Raw genomic sequence first — 15792 nt, 5'->3', positions numbered from 1 at the left:
CAGAATCCCAAACAGGCTCCAGGCTCCCAGCTGTCAGCACAGAGCCCAATGTGGCACTCAAACTCACAAGCCGTGAGATCATGACCTGAGCTGAACTCAGACGCTCAACTGACTGAGCCACCCAGGTGCCCCTACTGTATAGTAAATTGTATTTACTTTACTGTTAGCCTCAAGAAATCTATTTTTAGCAACAAATCAATAATTTCTTTTGGTATCCTGTAATAGAGAAATTTTTGTGGGGTTGTGAGTAGTGAACAGTCTAAATGATTTAACTTTGGTTTTCAAACCTGATAGTACATCAGAAAAATCTGAGGAGTTTTAAAGATGCAGATTCCTGGGCCTGAACCCCAAGAGTATGAATAGGCCTGGGGGTGGAGTGGGAAAAGGAATATGTGTTTTTAAAAATTCCCTAGGTGATTTCTAATGCATGGCTGAGGTAAGAACCCTAGGGATGGATATGTCAGCACCAATTTTCTTTTTTCCACCCTTTTTTCTGAAGGGCTGATACATTCAGGATCATTCTATTGACCACAAAATTTGTACAGGTAATATATTTAATAATGTTTCCAAGGTGTTTCTTCCATTGAAAAACATTAGAAAAATTTTTTTAATGTTTATTTATTTTTGAGGGAGAGACAGACAGAGGGAGACACAGAATCTGAAGCAGGCTCCAGGCTGAGCTGTCAGCACAGAGCCCGATGTGGGATTCAAACCCACAGACCACAAGATCATGACCTGAGCCGAAGTCAGATGCTTAACCGATTGAGGCACCCAGGCGACCCTCCATTGAAAAACATTTTAAAAGTAAAGACTGTCTTGAAATTTGAAAAACATTTTAATAAGTTGGGACTAACTCCACATTTCTGTACTCACCCGCCCCAATCTGTAGCTTTGAATAGTCTCAGGGCTTGCAAGAAACACATGCTCTTAAATTGTATTTTAGGAGGTGACAGGTTTTTGACAGCCATCAGAGTTCTTCATGGTTGATTGGGAAGCAATAAGAATTGCCAGGTCATTCATTAATCACTTGCCCTTTTTTTAAGTGTTTTATTTATTTTTGAGAGAGAGCACAAGTGGGACAGGGGCAGAGAAAGGGGGACAGAGGATCTGAAGCAGAGTCTGAAGCAGACTCCGCGATGACAGCAGAGAGCCCAATGCAGGGTTTCAACTCACGAACCGTGAGATCATGACCTGAGCTGAAGTTGGACCCTCAACGACTGAGCCACCCAGATGCCCTTAATGACTAGTCTTTTTTTAAATTTTTTTATTTTTTAAAAATTTACATCCAAATTAGTTAGCATATAGTGCAACAATGATTTCAGGAGTAGATTCCTTAATGCCCCTTACCCATTTAGCCCATCCCCCCACCCACAACCCCTCCAGCAACCCTCAGTTTGTTCTCCATATTTATGAGTCTCTTCTGTTTTTTCCCCTTCCCTGTTTTTATGTTATTTTTGTTTCCCTTCCCTTATGTTCATCTGTTTTGTCTCTTAAAGTCCTCACATGAGTGAAGTCATATGATTTTTGTCTTTCTCTGACTAATCTCACTTAGCATAATACCCTCCAGTTCCATCCACGTAGTTGCAAATGGCAAGATTTCATTCTTTTTGATTGCCGAGTAATACTCCATTGTGTATATATACCACATCTTCTTTATCCATTCATCCATCGATGGACATTTGGGCTCTTTCCATACTTTGGCTATTGTTGATAGTGCTGCTGTAAACATTGGGGTGCAACCTTGAAGGTTGTGGTCAGAGAGTGTCATGTTTGAATTAGTGATTTTGGAGTGGTAAAGGGTGATGATAATTTCCAAGGTGTGTGTGGGGTGTGGGTGGCTGACATGGAATGGAAGAGAAAGTCATTGGAGATGAAGAGGTTAAGGAACTGAGAAGTCTCGGTGCATTAGATGTGCTATACCACACTTTCCTTAAGTTATCTTCCTTTTAAATGGTAATAAAAATACACCTGACACCCAGCAAATTTTTAATCTATTAAAAAAATCATTTAGAGTCAGTTTGTGAAGTAAGGTTGAATACATTCTATAGTCTGAGGCAATTCATGGGAGGTAATAATGTTCAGTAACTATTTTCTCTATGTTTAGTAGTTTTACTACGAAATTTATTATTGAATCAAGCTTTTTTTTTTTTTGGTGGAGGATGGGATCTTTATTAGCGTTCACAAGAGACACATTTAAATGTCAGGTCTAGGATGGGTATTCTAGGCTATTCAACCTCTATTCTCCAAGGAATTTGAAGAGCTCTCGGAATGGATATGTTAAATTAGCAACAGCAGTAAGAAAAATGTGTGGATTTTCAATCTCTGCTTCTCTCCTATCTCCTTTGTCTTGGCACATGCTCAAGTTTCCTTTTCTAAAAAAACATTTCCTCAAAACCTGCTTCTCCTAAAGCCACCCTCTCAACTCTCTTCTTCCTTTCATTGCTATAAATATTTACTTTCCTCTTTATTTATTGGAGATTGCTATTTTTCTTGAAATATGTTTTTCTTGAAAAAATATTGTTGGGAAATATATTGGAGAGTAATCCTACCTTCGTAACATTACAACTTTTGTCATTTGAGGGTATACTTTTCTCTGTTTGCATGTATGTATATATTTTTTCACAGTTTTGATCAGACTATTAAGTCTTATGAGGATAAAAGGCCTGTTTTATCTGCCACTGTATAATGTAGTATGTGCCTGTAATATTAGGGAGTGCTCCATAATTGAATGTCAAATAAATAAATGGTATATGTTTTAAATTTACATTTTGATTTTTCTACCTAACATATCAAACATTTCCTGTTTCTTCATATTCTTTATATTTAACAAGTATTTTATTATTTTAGCATATCATCAATTACTAGACTATTTTCCTATAGTTGGATATTTCTAATAGTTTATAATTTTTTATTATGACTGACAACAATGAAATGTATGTCTTCCTGTGCTCATGTATTTGTTTGCTGTCATTCTTTTGTTGAACCATTTTTTGAGATAAATTCCAAAGAGTGGGGTTATTAGGCAAAAGACTATGAACATTTTTACGCTATTAAGCCTACTAAAAGAATTGTACCTTTCATTTTTAAATGCCTTAGAATTTGGCTTCTACCCTTGCCACTTCAATGAAACACCTCTTCTCAAAGGTCACCAATGGCTTCCTAATTACCAAATCAACCCTCTTGACTTTTCTTGCAATATTTAATACTGATTTACTATCACTTTCTTGAAAGTCTCTTCTCTCTTATCTTGATGATATGACATTATTTTGGCTCTCTTTCTAGTTCCCTGATTGTTTTTTTCATTGAACTTCCTAAATGTAACCTTTCCCAAAGTTCAATTCTATCTGCTTCAACACTATTATCTCTATATCTTCAGTTTTGACCTCTTTCTTAAGCTCTAGACTTGCATTGCTTGATCTCTCATTAATGCTCCCATATCATATGTCATCATGTCTAACAATGAATTAATTTTCCCTCTCCAATCAGTTTCCTGTATTTTATCTCTGATAATGCTACTGCTATCCCTGGAGTCTGGACACCATGGAGACATTTTGATCATTTTTCCTTCCTTGCTCAATCTATCACATCAGTTGCCTTGCCCTGTTATATAAATTCTAATTTTGCAGTGTCCATGTTTCTTTCACTTAGTTTTTCCTGAATTCATTAATTTATTCATTTGTTCATTCATTCATTTATTCAATACTTATTGAGAACTGTCACATGCCAGGCACCATTCAAAGCACTAAGAATATGGCAGTGAACACACCAGACAAAAATCTTGGCCATCTTTTAGCTGATATTCTAATGGAGGAAGACACACAAGCAGATAAGTAAAATAGAATGTCACATAATGAAAGTTTTATAGGGAAAAATTAGGGAAGTTGGATAGGGAAGATTGGGACAGAATGTGTATATGTGCACAATTTGAAATGGTATACTCCAAGAGAGCTAATTGACATTTAAGCAGAGATTTGAAGGAGGTCAGGAAAGGGCCAGACAGATATGGGAGGGCAAAAGTGGAGCATTCCAGGCAGAAGGCCCAGCAAGTGGAAGGCCTTGAGATGGAAGAGAACATGTGTTCCAGAAATAGCAAAGTGGCAGTGTGATGAAGCTGAGTGAATAAAACAAAGAGTAGTAGGAGGTATGGTCAAAGAGGTAAATGGAGAGGCCAGACCATGTAGGGCTTTGTAGGCCATTGTAAGGACTTGGGGTTTTTTTTGTTTGTTTTTTATATTTTTGTTTATTTTTGAGAGACAGAGAGACAGAGCACAAGCGGGCAAGGAGCAGAGAGAGAATGAGACACAGAATCTGAAGCAGGCTCCAGGCTCTGAACTGTCAGCACAGAGCCCAATGTAGGGCTCGAACTCACAAACTGTGAGATCATGACCTGAGCCGAAGTCAGATGCTTAACCAACTGAGCCACCCAGGTGCCCCAAGACTTTGGCTTTTTACCATGAGTGAAATGGGTAGCCATTGGATAGTTTTGAGAAAAGGAGCAACCTGATTTGACTTTTTTATTAGGAAAGCTCTGGCTATTGGCTTGAGACTAGACTGTAGTAGGGCAAGGGTAGAAACAGGGACTAAGTAAAGAGATATTGCATTAAGCCAGGTGAGAGTTGATGATGGCTTGGATGAAGGTAGTGGTAGTGAAAGTGGTGAAAAATTGTTGGATTCTGGATTTGCTTTTGATTGGATATGGGATATGAGAGGAAAAAGAGGAGTCAAAAATGCCTCCAAGGTTTTGGCCTGAACTGGAAGAGAATGTGGTTTTCAATAGTGTGTGTGTGTGCACATGTGTGCACACACATTTTGTGTCTAGTTTCTTGGAACTCCCATAAATTGTTATGTCATAAATTATTATGTCATGTTACCTGTTAGGTTACATTATGTTATTTTCCTTGATTACTTTTCACCAGGGCTATGTCAATAATCTTAATAAAAATATTCAGTGGTAAATCTGATCTCCTCTCCTAGCCTTTCTCCTCACTCCAGTTCATCCTCTATAAAGTGAGGCATTAATCATATGATCATCTTCAGTGACTTCCAATTGCATTTAATTCAGCAGACAGACTCTTCTGTCTTATATTCAAGACCTCCCATAGTATAAGCATGACCTATTTCATCAGCTCTGTCCTTTACTATTCCCTTATATATTCCAAGTAAATTGGCTTACTGCTCCTTGAATATAGTGCTTAACATGTTATAGATCATGTTTATATGGTATATGATAATGGGTAAGATCACAGTCTACAGCATGGACACCCCAGGTTTGAATTGTGATTCCATTTCTCATTGTGTGCTTTTGGGCAGTTTATTTCACCTCTGTGTCTTAGTTTTCTATCTGAAAATGGGGGTGGGTGGGTAATAGTAATCTACGTCATAGAGATGTTTTGAGGATAAAAGATTTTAATTTTTTTTAACTTTCACTCATTTTTGATAGAGCAGGAGCGGGGGGGGCGGGGTGCAGAGAGAGAGGGAGACACAGAATCTTAACTAAGCAGGCTGCAGGCTCTGAGCTGTCAGCACAGAGCCTGATGCAGGACTCAAATGCACAAACTATGAAATCATGACCTGAGATGAAGTCAGAAGCTCAACCGACGGAGTTACCCAGGTGCCCCAAGGATGAAAAGATTTTATATGTAAAGCACTTAAACAGTGCCTACTACAAGTGCTGTAATGTGTTAACTGTTACTGCTGTTATTAGTTACTATTTTTGGTTATTCTCATTCTCCTCTCCCACGATCTCATCACCCTCACCACCTTAATATCAGCTCCATAAAGGCGGGAATTTTTGTTGTGTTCACTGTTGTATCTATCCCCACTAACTACAGTAGTGACACATAAGAAACGCTCAGTAAATATTTGTGGAATGAATGACTGCATTTTCCTCAGCTTGAGATGCCAACTACTGTTGCCTCTTCCTCCTGTTCTCTTAAAAACCCATCCAACCTGTAAGGTTCATCATGAATGCCATTTATTCCATGGAACTCTTTGTTACTTTCTGATCCTTCTCCCAAAACTAAATCTCTTTCTTTCTTTGAACTCCCATTATATCTTGTTTATGTATTTCTTACATCCCTTACCTTTCTTTGCCTTTTATCTTAGTCATTTGTATCTAATCTTGCCTACTAGATATTAAGTTCTTAAAGCATGGACTGACTGTGTATTACTCATTTTATATCCCCTGTAGTGTCTAGTATAATGCCATGAATATGCTAGATGCTGAATAAACATTTGCTGATTGAATTGAATTTGTTCTCTCATTTATATCCTTAGTTTTATATGAAATTTCAGATTTCTTAGTCATGCTTCCAAAGCGTTAAATCACAATGCAATTTATCTCTTAGGTATCCTAAGTGTTCAGGTTTAGAAAGACTATACTTTTTTTTTATCTTCAGTTGCAGAAGGAGTAGATTTATCTTAATCAAACCTTGTTTTAACTGCCTAAGGACTTTGTGCCAGATCGTAAATTGTTCCAATGGTAAAAGGGAGGTTTTATCAAATATGGTATCATACAGCTGGAATTCAGTGGTCCAGTGACTTCACCAAAGAACTAGGATGAAGAAAAAAGGCTTTGTGCAGATAAAGTATGTGTCACAAAATCCATGCACTTAAGCTCATGCACTTTATAGGGTAAGCTCCTCAAATCCTCACTCATAATTTATTTACCATCATTTTGCTTAAATCATGATTATCAGATTTTCCAGCCAACAGCTATGGAGAGGCAATTTAGAAATGTTAGAAAGGCTCATAGAAGATAGGTGGGAGGGACAGCTGACTGTAAGGAAGGAGACAGCAAAACCAAAAAACAGGGCAAGGACTCACAGCAGTGTGGGACTAATAGCTCTATATTGCTTAAATAGACCTTGAGGGCATTGGTGTGTTATAACATAATATGGTAATTGATGTTCATAATAATGACCCAAATTCATAAAAAAATGATTAATTTCTGATCATCCACATATTCTATTTATGAAAATAAGCAGTGAGTATTGTGTTTAGATTCCTACCCATCAAATTAAATTAAAAATGGTTTATTTATAAGGTCATAAGACTTTAACGAGGTAGACAACTTGGATAATTCATGCCTGACAGCTTATAGATAATCAAGGTTTCCCTGCATTTAGTATATACTTTCTTGTTGAGGTTCCTCTAACTAAAATTGAAAAATAGTGGAGAGGCAGCATGAGGCAGTAAATCCATAAAAAGGAATTGTTCATTCACTCTACATTTATAACATAGGAAATATGATTATAGAGCAGATGTTGACTGAAATGCTGTATGCTCAATCATGTTAGTGTTTATTTGATAAGGAATGCCATTTGTTTAGCTTTGCTCATTTATTCAGTGACTGTGGCCTGGAATTTTATTAGATGCTGTACCCAACAGAATGCTGAGAGAGCCAAAACTTGAAGGAGATTGGATAAGAACTTGGAACTCAAGCTTGGGAAATGAAAATGGAAAGAAGTCTTTGGAAAGTTTTCAATTTTAAACCTCTTGGTTTTGTTTTATTTAGTTTATATATGGGTACTGGAACACAGAAGCGACTGTTTGGCAATATTCATTATTTTTTAAACTTTTTTTCTGAAAACTTTCATTTTCCTAAAAGTCTTTTCAGTGACTACCCAGGGAGAGAAAGAGCCAAGAAATTCCCTGAAATGGAACCATTTACTACTAATGTGTTTCTGAATAATGGAGTAAACTAAAATTTAATTTTAAAAGTACTTTAATACTGAACAGCTCTTATATTTGAAATAAATTATTCAACTAATTTTTTACTCTCCCTTGGAGCCAGTTAGCAAATATCTTTTGTGTTGTAGCAAGATTACAGCAAATGATTTCATGGGAACATTTATTCAAATATTGTATTTTATTAGCTGGTAATATCTGGGCCTTTGTGATATAAAAATGAGTACAATAAATATTTGAATGAAAAGGTTTATGACCTAGATAATTTGGAAGAATAATTTAAAAACTTGGATTAACTGTGACATCTAGAACTAGCATTTTAGGCCATCTTGCAACATATTATACAATTCAAGATACAGTGAAACAGATTTTGAAAATTAAGACCTTAAGCAGTATATTTTAGAAAGAACTTTATTTTTAAGAATAAGATAAATTACGTTCCTAACACTGCCACCCAAATATTTTTGTGTATATTTTACCCTCTTGAGAAAAGCAGAAGAGGATTTTTGACTGTTGCCAATACAGGATAAGAGTTTTTAACTTCTACAAACTACACAAGCAAACTGTAGTCAGTTCAGAAGGATGCAGTATGTTATGTAGCATTACAGGTTTTTATGATTTCTATAGCCTTTAAAATTTTTTTCATTTATTTAAAAATAACAATAATAGGGGCACCTGGATGGCTCAGTGGGTTAAACGACTGACTCTTGATTTCAGCTCAGGTCATGATCTCACCGTAGTGAGATTGAGGAGATTGAATCCTGCATGGGGCTCCGCGCTGGGCTTGGAGTCTGCTTAAGATTCTCTCCCTCTGCTGCACCCCTGCCCCCACACACGTGCAAATGCACTCATGTTCTCCTATAAGTAAATAAAAATAATAATAAACCCAATGCATGTTAACATAAACATTTTAATGAACAAAAACTATAATGTCTTCTGCTTCATCAAGAGAATTCTTTTTTTTAATATTTTAACGTATATTTCATTTATTGATATTTTGAAAGAGAGAGAGAAAACGTGAGTGCGAATGGGGGGAAGGACAGAGAGAGGAGAGAGAGAATTCCAAGTAGGTTCCCTGTGCTGTCAATAGCAAAGCCCAACATGGGGCTGGAGCCCACCAACTGTGAGATCATGGATGACCTGAGCTAAAATCAAGTTAGTGGTCCAACCAACTGAGCCATGCAGGCGCCCCATCATCAAAAGCATCCTTAAGTGAACTTTTTTTGGCTTTCGGCTTGGAGGAGGCGACGGTGCAACAGTCTTCGGTGGTCCCGAATCCGGGTTCATTCGACACCAACCGCCTCCACCATGCTGCCTAAGTTCTACCCCAAAGAGACCAAAGTCATATACCTGAGGTGCACCAGTGCCAAAGTCGGTGCCAAGTCTTCCCTGGCCCTGAAAGTCAGCCCACTGGGTCTGTCTCCAAAAAAGGTTGGTGATGACATCGCCAACCGGTGATTGGAAGGGTCTGAGGATTACAGTGAAACTGACCACTCAGAACAGGCCCAGATTGAAGTGGTACCTTCTGCCTCTGCCGTGATTATCAAAGCCGTCAAGGAACCACCAACAGGCAGAAGGAAGCAGAAAAACATTAAGAACAGTGGAAATATCACTTTTGATGAGACTGTCAACATTGCCCGACAGATGCGGCACCGATCCGATTGTTAGCCAGGGAACTCTCTGGAATCATTAAAGAGATTCTGGCCACTGCCCAGTCTGTGGGCTGCAATGTTGATGGCCGCCACCCTCATGACATCATAGATGACATCAATAGTAGTGCAGTGGAATGCCCAGCTAGTTAAGCACTGCAAAAGAAAATACTTTAATAAAGGATCCTTTGACAACAAAACCAAACCAAAGAGCATCCTTAAGTGAGATGGTATTTATTTTGCCCCAAGTGCATTGTGGTAAAGAATATAATGGCCAGTAGTATAGTTTGGTGCCCCACCTTCATCCATGACATGGTGCCAGCAGTTTTACTCATTACTGCTTTTATTTTAAGCAACAGTTTTATTAAGATATAATTCACATACCATACACTTCACCCATGTAAAGTATACAGTGAGTTTTAATATATTCACAGAATTGTGCAGTCATCACCAAAATCAATTTTAGAGTCACCAAAAAGCCCCATATAGATATAACGTATATATAACTAATCACTCCCATTTCCCTCTAATCTTCCTCTCCTCCAGCCTCCAAAAACCATTAGTGTACTTTCTGTCTCTATAGTTTGGACTTTTCTGGACATTGCATGTAAATCGAATCATATAATTTTTTTTATTATTTTCTTTTTCACTTACCATACTATTTAAAGGTTCATCCATGTTGCAATCAGTATTTTATTGTTTTTGTGGTGAAAGAATATTCCATTGCATGGGTTCTATATTTTGTTTATTGATCCATCAGTGAATGAATGTTTGAGTTGTTTCCACTTTGGGCAATTATGAATAATGCTGCTATGAACAACTGTGTACATGTTTTTGTGTGGACATTTGTTTTCAATTCTCTTATATACCTAGGAATGGAATTTCTGAGTCCTATGCTAACTCTATGTTTAACATTTTGAGGAACTGCCAGACTGTTTTCCAAAATGACTGCATCATTTTACATTCCCACATACAAGGGTTCCAATTTTTCCCACATTTTCTCCAATACTTGTTATTATCTGTCTTTTTTATTAAATCCATCCCAATGAAGTGGCATTTCAATTGTGATTAAAGAAATTTTTTTAATCTTTATTTATTTTTGAGACAGAGACAGAGCACAAACCGGGGAGGGGCAGAGAGAGAAGGAGACACAGAATCTGAAGCAGCCTCCAGGCTCTGAGCTGTCAGCACAGAGCCTGACACATTGCTTGAACTCACAAGCTATGAGATCATGACCTGAGCCAAAATCGGATGCTTATCCGACTGAGCCACCCAGGTGCCCCTCAATTGTGATTTTTATTTGTATTTCCCTAAAGACTGATGATGTTAAGCATCTTTTTATGTGCTTACTGGCTAATTGTATATCTGTTTTGGGGAAATGTCTGTGCATATTCTTTGCCTATTTTTTAATTGAGCTATTAATATTTTTTAAATTTTTTAAATATTTATTTTTGAGAGAGAGAGAGAGAGACAGAGCATGCGTAGGGTAGGGGGCAAAGAGAGATGGAAACACAGAATTCAAAGCAGGCTCCATGCTCTGAGCTGTCAGCACAGAGCCCGATATGGGGCTTGAACCCACAAGCCATGAGATCATGACCTGAGCCAAAGTCTGATGCCCAACTGACTGAGCCACCCAGGCCACCCAAGCTATCTATCTTTTTATTGTTGAGTAGTAAGAGTTATTTATATAATCTGGATAAGAGTCCCTTATATATCTGTGACCCCAATTCTGTGAGTTATTTCACTTTCTTAATGGTGTCCTTTGTAGCATAAAAGTTTTAATTTGGGGGCACCTGGGTGGCTCAGCTGGTAAAGCATCCAACTCTTGATTTTGGCTCAGGTCATGATCTTGGTTCATGGGATCAAGCCCTGCTTCAGGCCTTCTGCTGTCAGCGCAGAGCCTACTTTGGATTCTCTCTCCCTCTCTTTCTCTACCCCTCCCCTGTTCATGCTCTCTCCCTCTCAAAATAAATATTTTTAAAAGGTTTTAATTTTGATAATGTCCAATTTATTAATTTTTTTCTTTTGCTGCTGTGCTTTTGGTGTCATTTTTAAGAAACTATTGCCTAACATGGGTTCACAAGGATTTTTACTCCAGTGTTTTCTCCTAAGGGTTTTATAGTTTTAGCTCTTACATTGAGGTCTGTTATCCATTTTCCGTTAATATTTTTGTATGGTATGAATAAGGGATCCCATTTCATTCGTTTGCATGCAGGTGTACACTTGTCAGAGCACCGTTGTTAAAGACTATTATTTTCCCCCATTGAATTGCATGGTCTTGGCATGTTAGTGGAAATCAGTTGATTTTAAATGTAAGGGTTTAGTTTTGGACTCTCAACTGTACCCCATTAATCTGTATGTCTATCCTTCGACCAGTTCCATTGTTAAATATGTCTACCCTTATGCCAGTACCATACTGTCTTGATTACTTTGTAGCTTTGTAGTAAGTTTTTATTGTTTTTTAAATTAAATTAAATTTATTTTAATCTAATTTTAAGTTTTTTTTATTTTTTATTTTTTTAATATGAAATTTATTGTCAAATTGGTTTCCATACAACACCCAGTGCTCATCCCAACAGGTGCCCTCCTCAATACCCATCACCCACCCACCCCTCCCTCCCACCCCCCATCAACCCTCAGTTTATTCTCATTTTTTTTTAATTAAAAAAAATTTTTTTAGGGTTTATTCATTTTTTAGAGACAGAGCATGAGTGGGGGAGGGGTAGAGAGAGAGGGAGACACAGAATCCGAAGCAGGCTCCAGGCTCTGAGCTGTCAGCAGAGAGCCTGATGCGGGGCTTGAACCCACGAACTGTGAGATCATGACCTGAGCTAAAGTCACACGCTCAGCTGACTGAGCCACCCAGGTGCCCCTGTTCAGTTTTTAAGAGTCTCTTATGGTTTGGCTCCCTCCCTCTCTTTTTTTTTCCTTCCCCTCCCCCATGGTCTTCTGTTAAGTTTCTCAGGATCCACATAAGAGTGAAAACATATGGTATCTGTCTTTCTCTGTATGACTTATTTTTGAGACAGAGAGAGATAGAGCATGAACGGGGGAGGGTCAGAGAGAGGCAGATAGAATCCAAAGCAGCCTCCAGGCTCTGAGCTGTCAGCACAGAGCCCGACGTGGGACTCGAACTCACGACTGTGAGATCATGACCTGAGCCAAAGTTGGATGCTCAATCGACTGAGCCACCCAGGCGCTCCAATTTAATTTTAATTTATCCATCTATTTTGAGAGAGAGAGAGAGCTCCTGCAAGCAGAGGTGGGGCAGAGAGAGAGAGAGACAGAGAGAGAGAGAGAGAGAGAGAGAGAGAGAGAGAGAGAGAAAAGGAATGAATGAATGAATGAATCCCAAGCAGGCTCCACTCAGCCAGCTCTGAGCCCGAGGTGCGGCTACAACAAACGGTGAGATCATGACCTGAGCCAAAATCAAGAGTCACATGCTTAACTGACTGAGCATCCCAGGTTCCCCTGGGTTTTTAAATCAGGAAATGTGAGTTCTCTAACTTTATTTTTCAAAATTGCTGTACCCCTTGGATTTCCATATGAATTTTAAGATCAGCTTCACAATTTCTGCAAAGATTCTGACTGGGATTTTGATAGGGATTATGCTGAATCTATAGATCAAGTTGGGAAATGTTGCCATCTCTTTAAAAAATGTTTTATTTTTTCAACGTTTATTTATTTTTGGGACAGAGAGAGACAGAGCATGAACGGGGGAGGGGCAGAGAGAGAGGGAGACACAGAATCGGAAACAGGCTCCAGGCTCCGAGCCATCAGCCCAGAGCCTGACGCGGGGCTCGAACTCACGGACCGCGAGATCGTGACCTGGCTGAAGTCGGACGCTTAACCGACTGCGCCACCCAGGCGCCCCAAAAAATGTTTTATTTTTGAAAGAGAATGTATGTGAGAGTGGGGGAGGGGCAGAGAAAGAGGGGGACAGAGGATCTGAAGTGGGCCTTAACGCTGGCAGCAGAGAGCCTCTTGTGTGTGACCTCATGAATGGTGAGATCATGACCTGAGCCAAAGGCTAGAGGCTCAACCAACTGAGCCATCCAGGAGTCCCGGAAATGTTATCATCTTAACAGTATTAGGTCTTCTACTCTGTGAACACAGAGGTCTTCATTACTTTCTTTCAACAATTTTGTAGTTTTTGGCATAAGTTTTGCACATCTTTTGTCAAATTTATTTTTCTTTCTTTTTTTAATGTTTATTTATTTTTGAGGGAGAGTGACAGAGCATGAACAGGAAGGAGACACAGAATCCAAAGCAGGCCCCAGACTCTTAGCTGAGCCCGACGTGGGGCTCGAACCCACCAATTGTGAGATCATGCCCTGAGCCAAAGTTGGACACTCAACCAACTGAACCACCCAGGCACCCCTGTCAAATTTATTTCTAAGTTTATTTTATTTTATTTTATTTTATTTTATTTTATTTTATTTTATTTTATTTTATGTGTAGCTTTATTATAATTGGCATATAAAATTATGTACATTTAATGTGTACAAATGATGACTTTATATACATATATTTCAAAATACCACAATAAGGTTAGTTAACACCTATATCACCTTATATAGTTACCTTCTTTTTGGTGTGTGTGGTGAGAATTTACAAGATTTACTCTCTTGGCAACTTTCAAGTATACAATACAGTATTTTTAACTATAGTCACCATCCTACATTCAGTCCCCAAAACTTATTCATCTTTTAACTGGATGTTTGTATCCCCCCCCCACAATTCCCCTGGCACTGGCAACCACCAATCAAGTCTCTTTCTCTAGGAGTTGAGGGTTTTTTTTAGATTCCACATATAAGTGAGTTCATACAGTATTTATCTTCCTCTGTCTGACTTATTTCATTTAGCATGATGCCCTTCAGGTTCATCCATTTTCTCAGGATTTCCTTCTTTTCGTGACTGAATAACAACATTCTATTATATGTATAGAATGTTCTGTATAATATTATACACACACACCACATTTTTATTGTCCATTCATCCTTTGAAGGACATTTAAGCTGTTTTTATGTCTTGACTCTTGTAAATAATGCTGTTGTGAATGTGGGGGTTGCACATCTCTTCATGATGGTGATTTTATTTCCTGTAAATATATACTCAGAGCAGGATTGCTGAATCACATGATCTATTTTTTTTTTAACTTTTTCTTTTAATTCCAGCTAGATAACATACAGTGTTATATTAGTTTCAGGTGTAGAATATAGTGATTCAACACTTCCATACATCACCCAGTGCTCATCACAAGTGCACTCCTTAATCCCCATCACCCATTTCACCCTTCCCCCCACCTACCTCCATTCTGGTAACCATCTGTTTGTTCTCTATAGTGAAAAGTCTGTTTCTTGGTTTGCCCTCTCTTTTATTTTTCCCTTTGCTCATTTGTTTCTTAAGTTCCACTTATGAGTGGAATCATATATTGTCTTTCTCTGACTTACTTCACTTAGCATTATACTCTCTAGCTCCATCCATGTCATTTCAATTGGCAAGATTTTATTCTTTTTTATGACTGAGTTAGCATTCTATTATGTGTGTGTATGTATGTGTACGTATGTATGTACACAAACACACACACACACACACACCATGTCTTCTTTATCCATTCATCAATCAGTATATACTTGGTTGCTACTATATCTTGGCTATTGTAAGTAATGCTCCTATAAACATAGGGTGCATGTATTCCTTTGAATTAATATTTTTGTATTATTTGGTTGAATAACCAGTAGTGCAATTCCTGGATCATAGGGTAGTTCTATTTTTCACTTTTTGAGGAATCTCCATTCTGTTTTTCACTGTGGCTGCACCAGTTTGCATTCCCACCAACAGTGCAAGAAGATACCCCTTTCGCCACATCCTTGCCAACACCTGTTGTTTCTTGTGTTGTTGATTTTAGCCATTCTGACAGGTGTGAGGTGATACCTCATTGTAGTTTCGATCTGCATTTCCCTGATGATAGTGATAATGAGCATCTTTTCATGTGTCTGTTGGCCATTTGGATGTCTTCTCTGGAGAAATCTGTGTTCATGTCTTCTGCCCATTTTTTAATTGGATTATTTGCTTTTTGGGTATTAAGTTGTATATGTTCTTTATATAATTTAGATATGAGCCCTTTATCAGATATATCATTTGTAAATATTTTCTCCCATTCAGTAGCTTGCCTTTTAGTTTTGTTGATTAATTCCTTCACTGTGCAGAAGGTTTTTATTTTGATGTAGTCCCAATGGTTTATTTTTGCTCAGGAGCCATATCTAGAAGAAAGTTGCCACAGTCAATGTCAAAGAAGTTACTCTTCAAGGATTTTTATGGTTTTAGCTCTCACATTTAGGTCTTTAATCCGTTTTGTATTTATTTTTGACGTGATATAAGAAAGTGGATCAGTTTAATTCTTTTGCATATTGCTGTTCAGTTTCCCAACTCCATTTGTTGAAGAGACTTT

The 15792-nt window shown here is 38.1% G+C and overlaps 1 protein-coding gene and 1 pseudogene across 5 annotated transcripts in view; both read left to right on the top strand.

The window, feature by feature from the left end:
- Window positions 1–15792, top strand: part of EDA (ectodysplasin A) — a 404383-nt gene that overhangs the window by 51663 nt on the left and 336928 nt on the right. The window lies entirely within an intron of this gene.
- On the top strand, window positions 8983–9491 carry LOC124521588 (60S ribosomal protein L12-like; annotated as a pseudogene).

This window comes from Lynx rufus, unplaced genomic scaffold (genome assembly GCF_022079265.1).
Source record: "Lynx rufus isolate CCGP_SWC_20201006 ecotype Redwood Valley unplaced genomic scaffold, mLynRuf1.p SCAF_30, whole genome shotgun sequence".
NCBI classification, from domain to species: Eukaryota; Metazoa; Chordata; class Mammalia; order Carnivora; family Felidae; genus Lynx; species Lynx rufus.
Note: the sequence above shows the minus strand (reverse complement) of the source record. Positions and strands in the feature narration are given on the sequence as shown.